This window comes from Giraffa tippelskirchi, chromosome 7 (genome assembly GCF_054371585.1).
Source record: "Giraffa tippelskirchi isolate mGirTip1 chromosome 7, T2T-mGirTip1v1.2.pri, whole genome shotgun sequence".
NCBI classification, from domain to species: Eukaryota; Metazoa; Chordata; class Mammalia; order Artiodactyla; family Giraffidae; genus Giraffa; species Giraffa tippelskirchi.
The window spans coordinates 40538378-40557255 of record NC_137281.1 but is presented as its reverse complement, the minus strand read 5'-3'; positions in this window follow the sequence as shown (position 1 = coordinate 40557255).

Here is an 18878-nt window from a genome sequence, read left to right as displayed (position 1 = left end):
TCTCACAGGATATGACCAATGTCCAAGCACCCAGAGCAGGGGAAATATAAGATGAATATAATGACAGGAGATGAAACTCAGTCTCACAGGAAATCAGCTGCGTAAATTATGATACCTAAGTCAAAATTCTTTTTGCTCTGTGTTCAAACTTTATGTCAAACTTTATATCAAAATAGAAACGAAAAGCAGAGAACTCATGGAATAATCGGCTTTAGACACAGGACTTAGAGCACCATGAGGTATGTGAGTGTGCCAAGTGTGCATGCAGGAGAGGAAAGAGTGTGATGTAGTCAAGCCACTGCCTAAAATTTTACCACGTGTCCTCTCTTGGGCTGAAATATCAAGAGTAAGATTTTTTGGTTCTGACACTTGGAACCTACACTTTTTCAAGATTTTCCATTTCTAGAGTAAGTAATTCCATTTACTGAAGGTAATATCAACTTCAGTTTTCACATTGGCTATTTGGGGACTAACATACCCTATTCCCAAGTCAGCATTCTATCTTCTTGCCCTTTCAGGATGATGGCAATCTCAGATGTGAGAACAAAGCCACTCTGCTGCGACTGCTCCACAGAACACACAGTCAAGGTTGAGATTTTAGAAGCTCTGGGAAATGCTGATTCAATACCTTGGCAATGGTTGGCTTCACCTCATCATCAACCAAGAACTGAGTCATGTACTGCCATCAGGGGATTTTATTAGTTTGAGTTGTGATTCATATGGTAGCTTAAGGGCCAAAGACACTCACCAAAGAGAGGCTTTTGAAATGCAAATACTGAGAGAGAGAGAGAGAGAGAGAGAGAGAGAGAGAGAGACTGGCTGAGTTGGTTCCTGGCTATGTCACCAGCTCCATCGCTCACCAAGCCCTCATAGCCGTGCCCCAGCTCATGACAGCCTTCTGATTCTTAAACCCTCAAACTCTTTCTGTGACCATCACACATCTCTATTTGAAATTTCCCTTCTCTTTCCTTTCATCCTTCAGTTTACAATTACTTCTCTTTCAGGTTTCGGATCAATTATGTCTTCCTCACTGAAGGCTTTTCTAACTGAAAAGTAAAAATATTGGAGGGGTACACTCTTATTTCCTTTCTTCGATTTTACTGAGGTATGCTGCTGCTGCTGCTAAGTCACGTCAGTCGAGTCTGACTCTGTGTGACCCCATAGACGGCAGCCCACCAGGCTCCTCCGTCCCTGGGACTCTCCAGGCAAGAACACTGGAGTGGGTTGCCATTTTCTTCTCCAACAGATGAACGTGATAAGTGAAAGTGAAGTCGCTCAGTCGTGCCTGACTCATAGCGACCCCATGGACTGCAGCCTACCAGGCTCCTCCGTCCATGGGAGTTTCCAGGCAAGAGTACTGGAGTAGGGTGCCATTAGTTGACAAGTAAGATCGTTAGATATTTAAAATATACATCATGGTGATTTGATACACATATACACTGTGAAAAGAATCCCACCATGTAGTTAATTAGCAGGTCCATCACCTCACATATTTACCTTTTTGTTGGTGGTGGTGGTGAGAACATTCAAGTTCTACTCTCTTATTTCAGTGGCACAGTACAATGTTACAACTATAGGCACCCTGTTATATATTAGATATGTAGATAATGTCACACATTAGACCTTATTCATATTATAGCTGAAAGAGTTTTTCAACCTCTCCCTATTTTTCCAACTCTCAGCCCCTGCGAACCATTTTCTACTCTCTTGCTTCTATGGGTTTGACTTTTTATTTTGTTGTTGCTGTTGCTTAGTTGCTAAATTGTGTTCTTTGTGACCCCATGGACTGTAGCCCACCAGGCTCCATTCTCCATGGGATTTTTCCGGGCAAGAATACTGGAGTGAGTTGCCATTCCCTTCTTTAGGGGATCTTCCTGACCCAGGGACTGAACCCTCATCGCCTGCATTGGCAGATGGGTTCTTTACCACTGAGCAAGCAGGGTTCCACATATAAGTGTTACCATCGAGTATTTGCCTTTGTCTGGTTTATCTCACTTAGCATGATGCCCTCAAGGTCTATCTATGTTGTCACAAATGGCAGAATTTCCTTCTTTCTTGTGGTTAAATGATACTCCATTGTATACATATACCACATTTTGTTTATTCATTCATCTGCTGACAAACATTTAAGCTGTTTCCATATTTTGTGTGAAAGAGTTAATTGTTCAGTAGTGTCCGACTCTTTGTGACCCCTTGGACTGTGGCCTGCCAGGATCCTCTGTCCTTGGGATTATCCTGGCAAGAATACTGGGATGGGCAGCCATTCCCTTCTCCAGAGTATCTTCCCAACCCAGAGATAGAACTCAGATCTCCTGCACTGCAGGTAGATTCTTTAATGTCTGAGCCACCAGGGAAGCCCATATCTTGGCTACTGTGAATAATGCTGCAATGAACATGGGGTGCAAATATCTCTCAATATCCTGTTTTCACTTCCTTTGAATATATATCCAGAAATGGGATTGATGGATCATATGGTAGTCTTATTTTTATTTTTTGAGGAACTTCTGTACTATTTTCCATAGTGGCTGTTCCAATTCACATTCCCACCAACAGTGCATAAGAGTTTCCTTTTCTCCACACCCTCCTCAACACTTGTTATTAATATACTGTCTTTTTGATATCAGCCATATTCTTACAGGTGTGAGGTGATATCTCATTGTGGTATTGATTTGCACTTTCCTGGTGATTGGTGACACTGATCACCAATGTGATTCTTTAAATGTACCTTTTGGCCATGTGTATGTCTTCTTTGGGAATACGTTTATTCAGTTCCTCTGACCATTTTTCAATCAGATTGTTTGTTTTTCTTCACAATTAAGTTGTATGAGTTCTTTATATATTTTGAATGCTAAGCCCTTATCAGATATATGGTTTACAAATATTTTCTCCCATTATTAGGTTGTCTTTCGATTTTCTTGAAGTGCAGAAGCTTTTTAATTTGATATATATTTTAATTTCATTTGATTTGATTTTATTATTTTGTTTTTGTTGCCTTTGCTTTTTGTGTCAAATCAGAAAAATCATTGCCAAGACAGAGGTTAAAGAGCTTATCCCTTACATTTTCTCCTAGGAGTTTTACAGCTTCAGATCTTTAAGTATTTAATTTAATGTAAATTGATTTTTGAGTATGGTGTAAGATAAGAGTCTCGTTTCCTTTCTTTTCTTCCTCTTTTTGCATATGGTTGTTCCGTTTTCCCAATATAATTTATTGGTTTCTTTGTCATAGTTAGTTGATTATATATATATAGTTTTATTCTGGAGTCTCTATCCTGTATTATTGATCCATGTGTTTGTTTTGGGGCCAAAACCATACTGTTTTGATCACTATAGCTTTGTAATATAGTTTTGAATCAGGAAATATGATTCTTTTAGCTTTGTTCTTCTTTTTCAATATTGCTTTGTTCTTTTCAGAGTCTCTTGTGGTTCCATAGAAATTTAAGGATTGTTTTTTTCTATCTTTAAAAAATTCATTGGAATTTTGATAGAAATTTCATTAAATCTGTAAATCACTTTGAGTAGTATGGACATTTTAACAATATTAGTTCTTCCAACCCATGAACATGGAAATTGCCTTCTTCAATGTATTTCATCAATGTATTTTAATTTTCAGTGAACAGATATTTCTCCCCCTTGGTTAAATTTATTTCTAATCACTTTATTGTTATTGATGCAATTACAAATGGGTTTATATCCTTAACTTTTCATTCCATTAGTATTTTGTTAGTGTATATATAAATGCAAGCTTTTTGTACAACTGATTTTGTATCCTAATAGTTGGCAAAAATTGTTTATTAGTTCCAACAGTTTTGGGTGGAGTCTTTAGGCTTTTCTATATATAATATCGTGTCATCTGCAAATAGAGACATTTTTACTTATTCATTTCCAATTTGGAAGCTTTTTATTTCTTTTTCTTGCCCAACTGCTCTGACTAGGACTTCCAGTACTATATTGTATAAAAGTGGCAACAGTAGGCATCCTATTATAGTCTAGTTCCTGATCTTAAAGAAAAAGCTTTCAGTTTTTTCACCATTGAGTAGGAAGTTGACTGTGGCTTGTCATATATGGCCTTTATTATATTGAGATACATTTCCTCTGTGAAGAAGGAAATGGCAACCCACTCCAGTATTCTTGCCTGGGAAATTTCATGAACTGGGGAGCCTGGCAGGCTGCAGTCCATGGGTTGCAAAGAGTTGGAAGTGACTGAGCATGCACATCCACATTTCCTCTGTACCCAGTTTGTTGAGAGTTTTTATCATGAATGGATGTTGAATTTTGTCAAATATTCTTTTTTAATCCTTTGTGATGACTACATAAATTTTATATGGTTAATCATTTTGTTAATGTTGTATATCACATTTATTAATTTAGGGAAGCTGAGCCATCCTTGCATCCCTGAAATAAATCCTACTTCATGGTGTATGATCTTTTTAATGTATTGCTATATTTGATTCACTAATAATTTGCTGAGCAATTTTTTTTAATCTATATTCATCAGTGATATCAGCCTGTAATTTCTCTTTTTTAGTCTTGCTGTAAGGTCCTTGTCTGACTTTTGAGTTACGGTGATGTTGGCCTTAAAAAATGAGTTTAAAAATGTCCCTTCCTCTTCTGTTTTTTGGAAGAGTTTGAGAAGGACTGGTATTAGTTCATCTTTAAATGTATGGTAGAATTTACCAGTAAAGTCATATGGTCCTCAATTTTTCTTTGTTGAGGGGTTTTTGATTCCAGATTCAATCACTTTACTAGTAAATAGTCTGTTCAGATTTTCTATTTCTTCATTCAAATTCATTTTTCTTTTCATATTGTCTTTAGTTTTTTAAATTGTAGTTGAATTAAAATATTATATTACTTTCAGGTGTTTAGCATAGTGATTCAGCATTTCTAAAATTGCTGGGAGAGGGGGGAGATTAGGTGCATGGGCCAAGTGACTTCCCAGATGCAGTGGTAAAGAATCTGCCTGCCAATGCAGGAAATGCAAAGGGACATTTGCTGGGTCAGGAAGATGCTCTGGAATAGGAAATGGCAACCCACTCCAGTATTCTTGCCTGGAAAATTTCATGCACAAAGGAGTCTGGCAGGCTACAGTCCATGGTGCTGCAAAGAGTTGGACATGACTGAGTAACTGTGCACACACACAAAGTCACAGTTGTTTTTACATTTTTAACTGATGAGGAAAAAAATCAAAAGGATAATAATATTTCATGACACATGAAAATTCTACAAAATTTAGATTTTAGTGTCCATAAACAATTTTATTGAAACACAGCCATGCTCATTCATTTGCAAAATTATTCTCTGTGGCTGTGACGGAGTTAAAGTTATCTATGGCCCACAAAGCCTAAAATATTTACTATCTGGCCCTTTATAAAAAAGGTTTTCCAACCCTTGGGTTTAGGTAGATAAAATATAGGATGCCCAGTTAAATTTTTATGTCAGACAGGCAATAAATGATTTTTAGTATGTCTCAAATATTGCATGGTACATACATACTAAAACATATTTTTTGTTCACCCGAGATTCAATATTAACTGGGAATTCTGTATTTTTATTTGCAAATCTGATAATCCTACCTGGACTAGAATATAGTCATTTGCTCACAGGAAAGACTTATCGAGATCTCATTGATAGAGAAGAATAAGAGATACTGATGAAAAATCTACCATGGAGAATTCTAGCCTCTTCAAATTATATATATTGTGAATATTTTGGACACCAGGACTTTGAATTTTAACTCAATGCAAAGCCCCTTGGAGTGAGAAGAACACTCACTTTCACTCACTCCAGTAACTTAAATAGTTACTGGAAAAATGATTTAAATTTATAGTACTAACGTTTAAGAAGATGCCTAGGTTGAAAAATCCCCCAATAAGAAGAATTCTTGCATTTATATTAAAATATCAGGGCTATGTTCTCAGTACATGTTTTTAAGTGCACATGCTTGTAACCTTACTATTGGTTTTTCATACTTTTTCTAGTCAATTCTGAACTTTTAAAATAGGAATCAGCATTCAGAAACACAAATGCATGATATTTACATATCATGTAAGGGGTACGCTTAAAAGAGCTCAACTCTCAAACAATCTCCAAGAATACATTAAACCAAAGTCAAGGATCTCAAAAACCAACTTTGACTTCTTCTCCATTTCCCTGAGAGCCAGCCCTACACTTGCCTGGAGAGGCTGAAAAGAAATGTTCCCTTCAGTCGAACATGAGTAGGCCTGTGTAAGATACAGGTAAGTTCTCCATTACCATCTGGGCCCTGGGCCATTAATATTTGATGCACTCCTCATCATCTCTGTTTGTGTAATTTGTCAACGCCCAACAGGTCCTCTGCCAGCCATGCATTAAAACTATTTTCAAAATATGTCATTGTCAGCCTTTGGCACATTCATTACTTATTAAGATAAGAGGCCCGAATGAGGCAAGCAGGAGGTGGCTTGCTTACTTAAACACACTTGACTTAACTGCAGCAGAATCAAGCAATCTAGAGGGTCATAGATGGAAAGGCTTGGCGGTCCCCATCCCCTCTTCACTGAGCAGATGAAGAAACTGAGGCCCAGAATGGGGAAGGGACTTTGCCAACATCACACATATGTTTTGTTCCAGAGCTAGAAATACAGCTCAAGTTTCTTAAGCTCTTGGTCCTGCCTGCTCCCACAATCACTAGTACATTCTTCTATGTACACAGATTTGAAAAAAACAGACAAAATTTCCCAGACATTATCTCTTTGAATAGCAGAATCACCCACAGGGACAACTGAAACAGTATTTTCAAGGGGTATGGAATGCACACCCCTAATGCTGCTCAAGATGATTTAAGATGTCAGAAAAATAAACTTTTTAAGATTAAGTATTTATTTTAATGCATTATGAGACACACATCAAAGTTATGATCTGGTGGGGGGGGTACACCCATGAATTTGTAGATATTATGGCTTACGTCAAAGCTAAGTCATAAGTAAGGATTTGATTTAAAACCATTTTGAAGATAGTTGTCATCCAACCCATGTTTTCAATCACATATTTGTGCATCTTTATTATTACTTTTCATGTACAACTTTGGTATTTTAAAGATAGGATTTAGCATTCAAGAACCAAAATTCAAAGACTCACATAACTTATGAGTGCACAGGGGTTTATAGGCAGAGAAAGAATAATAAAGATGACATTTGAAGAACCAATGTTTAGGGGAACCCTAAGGGTTTCCCTGGTGGCTCAGACAGTAAAGAATCCACCTGCAGTGCAGGAGACCTTGGTTCAAACCCTGGGTTGGGAAGATCCCCTGGAGGAGTGCATGGTAACCCACTCCAGTATTCTTGGCTGGAGAATCCCCATGGACAGAGGAGCCTGATGGTCTACAGTCCATGGGGTCTCAAAGAATCAGAAATGACTAAGCTATAATAGCTAATGAAAATTTATTCATATATGTTTTAATAATAGTTTAAAATATATAATCTATCAGTTATAAGATATATAATATAATACAATTATTGTTGTTGTTTAGTCTCTAAGTTGTGTGTGACTCTTTTGTGACCCCATGGACTGTAGCCCTCCAGGCTCCTCTGTCCATGGAATTCTCCAGGCAAGAATACAAGAGTGGGTTGCCATTCCCTTCTCCGAGGGATCTTCCTGACCCAGGGATCAAACCAGGGTCTCCTGCATTGCAGGTATATTCTTTACCATCTGAGCCACCAGGGAAGACCTATCTGAAATATTTGAAACTTGCCAAGAGAGTAAATATTAAAAGTTCTCATCACACACATACAAAAAAATTAACTATGCATAGTGATGGATGTTGACTTGTGGTGATCATCTTGCAATGTGTATATATATATATATATATAAATCATTATAAATATTATATACCTGAAACAATGCAACATTATATATCATTATATCTCCATAGAAAAGAAGACAGTTTCTGATACTGTTTGTCTTAATAGGTATGAGTGGTCTGTCTCCTTTAAGGCCATAAAACTCCCCCAGAGAAGAGATTCGGGGTAGTTTTTATTTGTATTCTCCTTTTTCAGTGTAAATCCACCCCAAAGAGGGAATTATAGCATATGTATTCCCCAGAAGTTGCTGCTTATAGTCAGATAAGGGAAGCTCCAAGAAGGCTTCTTTCTGCATCTTCTGAACCTCAAGTTCTTCCCTTTAAAATAATCTTCATGTTACCTCTGGAATTCTAATGGGGACCAACAACTCCATCAAAAGATAAAGTAAAAAGATGTATCAAGTTATCCATTTCAAAAGAAATGTTAAGTAAATTACAGGGTAAGATTACAAGGATGCCAAAATCATGACATTGGTTCATAAGCCACCAAGGGAGGGAGGTCATTCCCAGCTTGTGCTGAAAAATGCACTGATGGGACAACCTGAATTCAAGTCTTGACTCATGGCTAGGGCTGCACCTGAGGGGGAGAGAGAGAGGTCTGAACTGTCCTTCCCTTTCCCTAGGAGGGGGAAAAGGCAAGCACGTGGCTTCCCCTTGGCCAGAAGAGTAACTTCTTTCAGATTCTACCTCTCTTACAAGCCTTCCGTGCCCCTCATCCTCTACTTCTAGAACACTTTTTTGCTTGTACAGATTATCTGGCACTTAACCTTGGATTATGCAGTTTCCTAGAGGTACAGATCTATTTTCCATTTAAGAGAGCAAGCTCCAGGGACAATATGCAGGATATAGTTTTTTGGGACATCTCCCACTTCACCTAATCTAATACACATTCTCCACACAAAATTATCACTAGAATAGGTTTAGAAGGCCTGTCAAACAGAGGCTGGGCTGGATGGTTCTGGGAGTCTGATTTATATCCCAGCATGAAAGCCATCAAATGGCTAGAATCTGCTATGTCTAAACCAACCACAACTGGGTAATTATAAAGTTGCAGAAAAGTCAGGATTCACCACAAGATTCTTTGGAAAGATCTCAGTGGTGCTGGAAGCTAAAACACCTTCACTTTATTTCCAGGTAGTTACTGAAGTGTGATCTCCTCTTGGATAAAATACAGAGAGTGATCTTGGCTGTGGACTTAATTACAAAGTGCTCTCAATATTTCACGTTATCCAGCAATGCCATGTGATGCTTCTAGACTGTGTCATCATTGCTGTGTTTAACAGGCAATGCCGAGAGTGTCAACCTCTCTCTTGATGGTAACATCTTGGTTTCATCATCAGAAGACTAGTGAGATTGTTCATTCACTAATTCTTAAGACCACAACTTCCTTTTGAACATAACTATGACATCACTGCCCAAGATTTCTGAGTTCCTTCTTTTGTTTTTTTCTTTCACTGCTTCTGGAAATTTTGCTGACAAGTGCACAATTTCTTAAACAGAAAGGCCATAGCAATAGAACATCAAAGTCATCATAAAGCAAATTAAAAAACCAAACATACTGAAAGTATTTACTGTACTCTGGTTTATCTGCAAGCTGATTATTTTCCAGGCAATAGGAAAACTCTTCGTCTTTGATTTAAGATGTTGTCTTTATTTACCATGTACTTTTTGGGAGAAGTTGCAAGGCCTTATAATTGACCTAACTCTTCACAAATATTGTTCAGTCAAAACTGAGGAGTACTTATCAAATACCAAACATTCATTAGCTGAAATTAAGAGAAAAAGGTAAAATTACATAAATTGATAAGACATATTGGAAAAGCCACCCTCTGACTGGATTTTAAACATCTGTTTTCAGATTTGAATTTTCTCATCCTGCTCCAGCACACCTAAAAGGCATTCCTAACAAGCTGCACTACATAACATTTTTGTGGGTCTTTGTCTTTTCTAAAGGACTTTCACATATATAGTATAATGTTTAGACTTCATGTAAGGTGACCAAAGTCCTGGTTTGCCTAGGACTTTCCCAATATTAGCACTGAAAGTCTTGTGTCCCAGGAAACCTTTCAGTCATTGGAAGGACTGATGCTGAAGCTGAAGCTCCAATACTTTGGCCACCTGATGTGAAGAGCCAACTCATGGGAAAAGACCCTGGGGCTGGCAAAGATTGAAAGCAAAAGGAGAAGGGAGTGGCAGAGTATGAGAAGATTAGATAGCATCACCAACTTAATGGACATGAATTTGAGCAGACTCTGGGAGATAGCAGAGGACAGAGGAGCCTGGTGGGCTGCAGCCCATGGAGTTGCAAAGAGTCTGATATGAACAACAAGGAATAAAAATAGGATAGTTGGTCATCACAGCACAGCAACTCAACGAGTTAGGGAAGGGCTTATGCCCATTTAAAAAGATAAAGAAAATGAAGTAAAGTTGTATAACTTTCCCAAGGTCACAGAATGTCTTCTTTAGCCCATGTCTCTCTTCACTGAAATCTACACCGTTAATCTTCTTTATAGATTCTGAGCTTCTTAGACCAGGGGTTTTATCTTACTCATCTCTGTGTCCCTGCCCCTGCAACAGTTCCTGGCTCTGAGGAGCTTCTCCACCATTAAAATACGGGATATAATGGCTTTTCCTACCACTCGAAGGCCTACAGTATAATTGACTGAGATCATCACCAAACACTCCAGGAAAAATCCAGATGAAGGAAAAAGTTGCCAACCTGGTGAGAAGAAAATTTCATCTCTCCTACCAGAGGGTTCTACTGCCCAGCTGCTCCATTTCCACAATAATTTATTGTCAGTCTCTTCTGGAATGTTAATTCTCCATCTTAAATATGTCAAAATCAGTCATCTCTGTCTTCTGAATTTCCTTCATTTCACATCCACATCTCCATCCCTAGTGCTGAAATTCTGATCAATTCCTCATCGATCATCCTTCATTTCGCCCTGATTTTTTTTTTTTATCCCATATGCAGTCCTAAACTCATCTTCCTAAAAATGTCCCTCCTGTATGTCACTCTCCTACTCATGAACTTACAATGGCTCCCAACTGCTTCAGTCAGTCAGTTCAGTTCAGTCACTCAGTCGTGTCCGACTCTGTGACCCCATGGACTGCAGCACGCCAGGCCTCCCTGTCCATCACCAACTCCCAGAGTTTACTCAAACTCATGTCCATTGAGTAGGTGATGCCATCCAACCATCTCATCCTCTGTCGTCCCCTTCTCCTCTCACCTTCAATCTTTCCCAGCATCAGGGTCTTTTCAAATGAGTCAGCTCTTCGCATCAGGTGGCCAAAGTATTGGAGTTTCAGCTTCAGCATCAGTCCTTCCAATGAATATTCAGGACTGATTTCCTTTCGGATGGACTGGTTGGATCTCCTTGCAGTCCAAGGGACTCTCAAGAGTCTTCTCCCAACACCACAGTTCAAAAGCATCAATTCTTCGGTGCTCAGCTTTCTTTATAGTCCAACTCTCACATCCACACATGATTACTGGAAAAACCATAGCCTTGACTAGATGGACTTTTATTGGCAAGGTAATGTCTCTGCTTTTTAATATGCTGTCTAGGTTGGTCATAATTTTTCTTCCAAGGAGTAAGCGCCTTTTAATTTCATGGCTTCAGTTACCATCTGCAGTGATTTTGGAGCCTCAAAAAATAAAGTCTGTCACTGTTTTCACTGATTCCCCATCTATTTGCCATGAAGTGATGGGACTAGATGCCATGATCTTAGTTTTCTGAACGTTGAGCTTTAAGCTGACTTTTTCACTCTCCTCTTTCACTTTCATCAAGAGCCTCTTTAGTTCTTCTTCACTTTCTGCCATAAGAGTGGTGTCATCTGCATATCTGAGGTTATTGATATTTCTCCCAGCAATCTTGATTCCAGCTTGTGCTTATTTCAGTCCAGGGTTTCTCATGATGTACTCTGCATATAAGTTAAATAAGCAGGGTGACAATGTACAGCCTTGCCGGGAGAAATATCAATAACCCAACTGCTTAACAAATTGAAATTCCTTTCTTGTCATGCAAATTCTCTAAACAGTCCTGGCAACCTACTTGATATTGTTTCTCAACTCTTTCTGAAATAAGTCTTTCATTTAAAACAAGAATCTCTCTCTCTCAGTAGTCTCTGTGCTTCAAATGTCTCCAAAGCATTTGGCAGATATTGCAAAATATAGATACAAGAAAAGAGAGAGTAGACAGCTGATCCCACATCCTCAGGGACACTGGTTTCTGAGTGGTAGGTACTTAATGTCACTGGAGTAGAGAAAGTCACCCAAGCAGAGTCTCTAAACCACAGCTCACGCAGAGGTAGCCCTTGACTTGAATTCTATTTTTTTCAGCCCTCACAATATTTTTTTAAAATTGAAGTAGTTTTCAATATTTCAAAATGTGTATCTTCTTAATAGAAGAACCAGATTTCCAGCTTCTCTTGAAAAACTTTCAGATCTGGGCACTGGCTCTTCCTGACTGGCAACAATGAGATGGAATTGAGATGTTCTTTAAACAAAACAGACACTCGTGAATCTTCCTTTTACCCCATTATCTTATTTACATGGCCCTATAGGCTTCTTACTTTGTGATTCTCTGTGTAAAGAAAATGGAAGAGAGAAAAAGAATAGGGAGAGAAAGAAAGAAAGAGAGAAGAGAAGAGAAAGGAAAAGAGAGAAGGGGAAAAACAAAAGGAAGTGAAGACTCGAGAACGGTAAGGATTGGAACTTCCCTCGCGGTCCAGAGGTTAAGACTGTGCCTCCAATGCAGGGTGCAGGTTCAGCCCCTGGTCAGGGAGCTAAGATCCCATATTCCTTGCAGCCAAAAAAAAACCAAAACACAAAACAGAAGTAATATTGTAACAAGTTCAGTAAAGACTTTAAAATGGTCCACATTAAAAAAAAATCTGAGAAGAAAAAAGGCAGGGAACGTGGCCTTTACAGCAGCATGAGGGCCAGTCCCTCTGCATCTAGGTGGATGACGGGCCCCTAATGGGGCCCTTTTCACAGCACAAAGAAATACTGCAGGAAGTCCAGAACATAAAGGAAGGAATCAGACACTTTAGTTGGGGCTGGAGTGCAATTCCACTGAAGGATAAAAAGAAAGATTGCATCCATCATGACACTGAAACACACGATCAAAGACTGAGTAGCTATGAAATATCCCTACTGGCTCTGCCATCATAGCCCATCTGAAATGCACACCTCCCAGTACTTTTGTCTGTCCCCAGCGGGGAACACTTAACACCTGTCGGGCATCGATCTGCCTATCAGTTTGTGCCACTAACAGTGTTCTCTGCTCCCTCCGTGTCAAAACTGAGACCTTCACGTGGGCCTGTTCCTTTGTCATATGCTGGTCTGCTGTGACCACAGACAGAAAATCAGATCTGCCAGGAGAAATACTGCACCCTCCATTGTCCACTGACATGCCTCCCCTGGTTGTATTGACAAAGGCCCTTTCTGTGAGGCAGCCTCCAGAGCACCATGACTGCTATAGTTACATCCACATATCATCAGAATATTTTAAGAAGCTCATATCCTCCAGACCTAGGCTTCCTATGATGTCTCGGGCTGATTGGAAGTTTCAGAAGAGAGCCAAGAGGGCAAGAGATTTTTGACTACAGAATGTACAGGTGCAACTATGTTATCAACTAAGGCTATGATATCAGACAAGTTGAGAGTTAAGACATAAAATAAATCCTACTTCAAGATAAAGTGGAAGGGCACCTGGGCTCTCTAACTCGTGTTCTCAGCACTATGCCTTCATTAAATAAATCTCTAGAAAATGATGGATTGAAGGAGTAGAGCTGCAAACTAAATATGTTACCTACTGTTTAAGAGATAAACAGAGTTTGCATCACTTGTTTTTTTTTTTAACTATTAGGTTTTATAGTTTCCCATTTCCGACAGTCTCCGACCAGCTCGCTTATTAGCCTAAGAGGGATAATTTTGATAAACAAGTAAATATTATTTGATACTTTAAGTTTGTTTGCCTAAAATGTGGATTCATTGATCAGCTCCCATGCTAAAATGGGAGGCGCTGACTGTTGTAATCTATATGTAATAGGCATTATGAGATTTAAGAAAAATAGCTCAGGCTGCAGTTGAGTCAGTTTAGGACAGATCATTATAAAATTCCATTATCACCACTACAAGTTGGACTATTTGTCATCACAGAAGAGATGACAAGCTCAGAAATACTACATTTGTTATTATCAGATGATAAATGATATTCCATTAAAGCTGCAATACATCATCGGCAAAGCTGCAAGGAAGATATCAAACCTATCAGGACTTGACTTATAATTTAATTTTCAAAAGCTGTCAACTAAAATTCCAAAGGCTAAGCATTTTCATTTTTAAAGTTCATCTTATTTATTTTCCTCATCTGTTAGTCTAATTTCAGTGATATGGCAAAAATAACTGATTACGTGCAATGTATAATTCTCCTCTTTTGATTAGGTAATACATCAGGTGTCACTTAGGTATTAAAAATTAAATGACACATAATAAAACAAGAGAGTCCCATAAAACACACCTTATTTTGATTTACTCACGTTTTGAAATATAACAGTAAAGGACAGGTCAATATTTGTTAAAGACACACACATGCCACAAAAAAGCATATTTATCCATTATTGAGCATTACTTCATGCCACCTATGGGAAAGCTGAACATGCTTTTCCATTTGGTGTTTATAAAATCTTTTCGTAGATGAACAACTATTCTCTATCTCAATTCTATAAATCATAATCACATATTCCTTCTATACATGCAAGTGTTCATACTTTTCCTGTTATCACTGTTACCAACATTAAGCACGCAAGTGCTGACTGGCATAGTAACAACATCTTATCAGTTTCTATGGGTGCACGCATAAAAACATTCTTTCAATTTATGCATGTCTCACTTATGATCACAGACTAGCAAACATATCAGAAAATGTGGACAGCTTGATACTGACAACATGAGCAGAATCAGCAAATTTGAGAACTGGAGGGCAACTTGTAAATCATTTGAAGGCTCAGAGAAGAGAAGAAACTTGTCCAAAGTCACACAGCAAGTGTGTAAAAATGATGGGAGAAGAAGTCATGATCCTCAATGCCTATTCTAATTTCTTTGGTATAACACTGTGTTGTTTGACAGCATATTATGAGAAATGTGACTCTTAATACTCAGGATTTGGCCATGGGTCTAGCTTCAATTGGTGCTCCTTAAAGTTTTGTTAACAGAATGGAGTTACAATGGATGCACAAATGGCTGTGTGGCTGAATGAATGGATGGATGAGTAATTGTCTGATTCTCTAATCTTCCATTTGAGAGCCTAGTTCATGTAAACAAACATCTAGAGTCTGACCCAATTCCATCTTTTGCAAATTCAGAATGTAAGATGCTTCCTATTACTGTGCTGGCTATCTCTCAGATCTTAAAAAGCACTTCCAGGTACCCTAACAAGGCAAAGGAATCTCTTTGCCTGACACTGGCTGATCACAGTCATACATCTTCGGGCAACACAGGAAAACAAAAGAGCTGGTGCTTGGAGGCAAGCACTTTTCAAAATTCACAGATAGTGATGCAAACACCCGTCCAACTAGGTAAGTGTTAGTCACTCAGTCATGTCCAAGACTCTTTTGTGATCCCGTGAACTGTAGCCCATCAGGCTCCTCTGTCCACGGGATTCTCCAGGCAAGAATACTGGAGTGGGTTGCCATTCGCCTCTCCAGGGGATCTTCCTGACCCAAGGATCGAACCTGGGTCACCCACATTGCAGGCAGATTCTTTACCATCTGAGCCAGCTACCCAACTGGGTAAGGCTGCAGTTATATCTCACTGTGAGTCATCTGAGGACTCCACATCTTTGGGAGATACAACACAGCAGAGGCAAAATGAGAAAAATCAGGGTACGAGAGTGAGTTTTCCAAAAACCATATGATTGAAATTCAAAGGACTGTTTCTCTTTTTTTAAAAATCATGGTGAAATACACAACATAAAATTTACCATTTTAACCATTTAAAGTGTACTATTTAGTGGCATTAATTATATTTGCAATGCTACTACCATCTATATCCAAAAGTTTTCATCACCTCTAAACAGAAATTCTATTACCATTAATCAGTAACTCTCTATTTCCCCCACTCTCTAAACTCTGGTAATTTATCTACTTTCTGCCTCTATGAATTTACCTATTCTAGATATTTCTTGTAAGTGAAATCATACAATGTTTGCCCTTTTGTGCAAAGAACTGTCGTCTTAACCATAAGAGATATATATATTTGCTACAATATATGAATTTATAGTAAAATGTAAATATCCCAAACTTACCTTGCTCCTCCTCCACATTTTCACTCTCCAGATATAATTGCTGACAACAGTCTAGTTTATCTCTGTGTGTGTTTTTCTAGCCATGAACACTTAAATTTCATAATGACTTCTAGAATAGACTCTGGAATCAGACCACTTGGTTGTGTCCCCTGGGAAAGTTATTTCACCTCCCTAAGCCTCAATTTCTGCATTAGCAAAATGACATTGATAGCAAGACCACTCTTCCAAAACCAGGAGCTTGAAAGGAGATCAGAGTTTTAAAAGCACTTAGTGCAGAGCTCCATAAACAGTATAACTCATTAAATGGGAGCTATGTTTTATACAGGGTTTTGGTTTTTAAAATAAAAAATGTGATCACATTATTCATGTTGTTCTACAACCTGTTTTTTTTTAATTCATTTCTCATTAGTGCACACACACCTACTTCATCCTTTCTTAATTGCTGTGTAATATTGAAATATTACAGTTTGTTACCAAATTACATCCTTCTGATACTTTATTTTATATTATGAAGTTAATGGAGCTTGTCATTCTGGAGCCAGCATTGCTCCCAGGTGGGTCAAAACAATTTCCAAGATTCTCATAATAATGATAGCAAGAAGAAGATGGATCATTGAACGAATTCCAACTGTATTGTAGGCATTGTGCTGGTGGTTTTCTAGGTCTTATTTTGGTCCACATTCCACTCTTCTGACTATGCTGAAAGTAATTTCAAGTGTAGATGGTCTTGTATGGGTGAATGGTGTCTACAAACTAGCAGGTAGTTCATGGCATTCTGTAGAGCTCATCCATTCCACAGTGATTCACTGAGCTGTGGACCAGTCTTTGATTATATCAACCAGTCTTGATTGGCTTATATTCTCTTGTCAATTTTTGGTCCAAGAAGTGGAAAGAGAGGATAGAGGAAAGGCACCTAGTGAATGGAGACTTGGAGAAAATCCATTTATTTCTCTAACTAATACTAACCTTAACCTTCTAGTTTCAAGGGTGAGGCTGAGAAGCAGAATCTTTTCATTTTAAATGGTGGGATTTTATCTAGACACAAACAAATAGAAGTATAGATAAATACACATTAAAACCAACTGCTTTTAAGTTTAATTTGGTCCCATTTGTTCATTTTTACTTTTATTTCCTTTACTTAAGGAGAGGGATCTAAAAAATAATATTGCTATGACTTATGTCAAAAAGTGTTTTATCTGTTTTTATTTAAGAGTTTTATGGTACTCAGTCTTACATTTAGGTCTTAAATTCATTTTGAGTTTATTATTGTATATGCTGTTAGAGAATGCTCTAATTTCATTCCTGTATGTGCAGCTGTTATTGAAGAGACTATCTTTTCTTCTGTTGTATATCTTGCCTCCTTTGTCATAGATTAATTGACCATAAGTGTGTGGTTTCTTTCTGGGCTCTATCCTGTTCCACTCATCTATGTGTCTGTTTTTGTGCCAGTATCATACTGTTTTGATTACTGCAGCTTTATTTTATAGTCTGAAGTCAGGCAGCATGATTCCTTCAGCTCTGTTCTTCTTTCTCAAGACTGTTTTTGCTATTTGGGTACTATTATATTTCCTTACAAATTTAAAAATTATGTATTCTAGTGTGTGTGGTATTTTTATAGGAATTGCACTAGATACGTGGATTGCCTTGGGTAGTATGATCATTTTAACAATATTGAATTTCACAGTTCAAGCACATGGCATATCTTTCCATCTGTTTTGGTCATCTTCAATTTCTTTTGTCAGCATCTTAAAGTTTTCCAAGTGTAGGTTTTTTGCCTCCTTAAATAGTACAGCAAAGGGAACAACTGACAGAATGAAAACAAACTGAGATAAAATATCTGCAAATGATATGATCAATAAAGGATTACTATCCAACATATATAAACAGCTCATAAAGCTCAAATTCAAAAAAACAAACAACCCAATGAAAACTGAGCAGAAGAATTGAGTAGGCATTTTTTTCAAAGAGGAAATACAGATGACCAAATGGCCAAAAGGCACATGAGAACACGCTCAACATCACTCACTAATCATCAGTTCAGTTCAGTCGCTCAGGCTCTTTGGGTCTGTCCTGCCTGCCTGCTTTGCACTAGTGATATTATTTTTGCCTGTACATTCTATCTCTCACCTATGGACTAGCTGAGGAACAAACTTTTTCTGTACTACAGTTCAGTTCAGTCGCTCAGTCGTGTCCGACTCTTTGTGACCCCATGAATTGCAGCACACCAGACCTCCCTGTCCATCACCAACTCCCGGAGTCCACCCAAACCCATGTCCATTGAGTTGGTGATGCCATCCAACCATCTCATCCTCTGTCGTCCCCTTCTCCTCCCGCCCCCAATCCTACACAGCATCAGGGTCTTTTCCAATGAGTCAACCCTTCGCATGAGGTGGCCAAAGTATTGGAGTTTCAGCTTCAACATCAGACCTTCCAATGAACACCCAGGATTGATCTCTTTTAGGATGGATTGATTGGATCTCCTTGCAGTCCAAGGGACTCTCAAGAGTCTTCTCCAACACCACAGTTCAAAAGCATCAATTCTGCTGCGCTTGGCTTTCTTCACCGTCCAACTCTCACATCCATACATGACCAGTGGAAAAACCATAGCCTTGACTAGACGGACTTTTGTTGGCAAAGTAATGTCTCTGCTTTTAAATATGCTATCTAGGTTGGCCATAACCTTCCTTCCAAGGAGTAAGCGTCTTTTAATTTCATGGCTGCAGTCACCATCAGCA